The sequence below is a fragment of the Trachemys scripta genome, chromosome 1, assembly GCF_013100865.1.
Source record: "Trachemys scripta elegans isolate TJP31775 chromosome 1, CAS_Tse_1.0, whole genome shotgun sequence".
NCBI lineage: Eukaryota > Metazoa > Chordata > Testudines > Emydidae > Trachemys > Trachemys scripta.
The window spans coordinates 60,369,836-60,371,235 of NC_048298.1; positions in this window are offsets into that span (position 1 = coordinate 60,369,836).

Sequence of the window (1,400 nt, forward strand, 5' to 3'; positions counted from 1 at the left end):
TCTTTTTCTTTGCCTTAGAAATCACACTGCTGACTTGATTGCGTGACTGGAAGGCCCCACCTCTCATTTATTTCCTGGTTTCAAGACAGATGCTGGGTATCAAATTGCAGTTATAGTATATTAGGACTGGCATTTTCCTGGTATTCATAAACATGTAAGCTTCCACAGTTGTGGTGTCTATACTTAAAACAGAAGGTCTGGTTCATTTTTATTGCTCCAGATTCTCTTGCCTACTGTTAACAATTAGGAAAAGTGTAAAAAGCAGAAGAAGTTTTGTTTCTGTTTTAAGTACACATTATTATAGAATACATTTCCTTAAAGTTGTATTTTCACATAGAGCCTCTACCGTTGTTATAGTTTAATCATTATGGAAATTCCTGTGTTTTACTGAAAGTGTGAATCTTGATAAAAGAAGGGAAAATATAGATGGTGTTTCAATGGTATCAGCACTGAACAAAGACTATTGGATGACAACTGATCAGAGGGGCTCAGCAGCATTCAACAACTTTGTGAAAGGAGAGTTTTACTAACTATTGTTATTTATTATTCATTATTATTATTTCAACCATGATATCTGGATACACAAGATATAGCAAACACTATTTAAAGTTACAAGACAGAGATCCAAACATTAAATCAGTCTCTATTACCAATTAATACTATCTGGGATTTCTTAGCATACCTCACAAGAAAAGACAATAAGATACTTTGTGATACAGAACTTAGAGGATATGAATATTTGGCTTTTTTAAGTTTTGAAGAAAAATCAGGATACCCAGCAGCCTTGTAACAGTTTATCAGTGCTCTGTTACCAATTGAATGACTATCAGGTTGATAGAACCTGAACCTGAATCTTTTTCATTTGGCAGGAAGGATTAACTCTCTGTTCAAAGCTTTTCCTATTTTATTAGCAACCCTCTAATTTACAATTCTTCTCAGTATTTCAGAATGTTGATTGCAGACTAGCTGTAATACTATTTACAATGAAATTAGCTTTCAGAATTATATCCTACCGAAATTATTAGCATCCTTATAAAACAATATTTTAGAAATGTGTATGTTGTAATAACATACAGTAGTTACCAGTATCAATCACAGATATTGTATTTATAATCAACATTGCAGGAAACTAATAAATTAATCTTTCCTCAGTCACTTTTTTAATGCAATCAATGACATGCCTCAGAGCGCTCTCTAATTTTGGGGATGAATTTACTTTGATTTCCTCTGATTTTTGCAGCTCATCAATTCCTTCTCTTTTCTTAGCTCAGTGATATCTTGCTGAACATGTGCTTATAAAATACAGTTGGATTTTCCTTCATTAATCTGTGTATTTTTAGCTTTCTAAATGTCAGGAGCAGAATTTTTGGGGAGGTGTTTTATGGTGGAGGGTTTGCTTT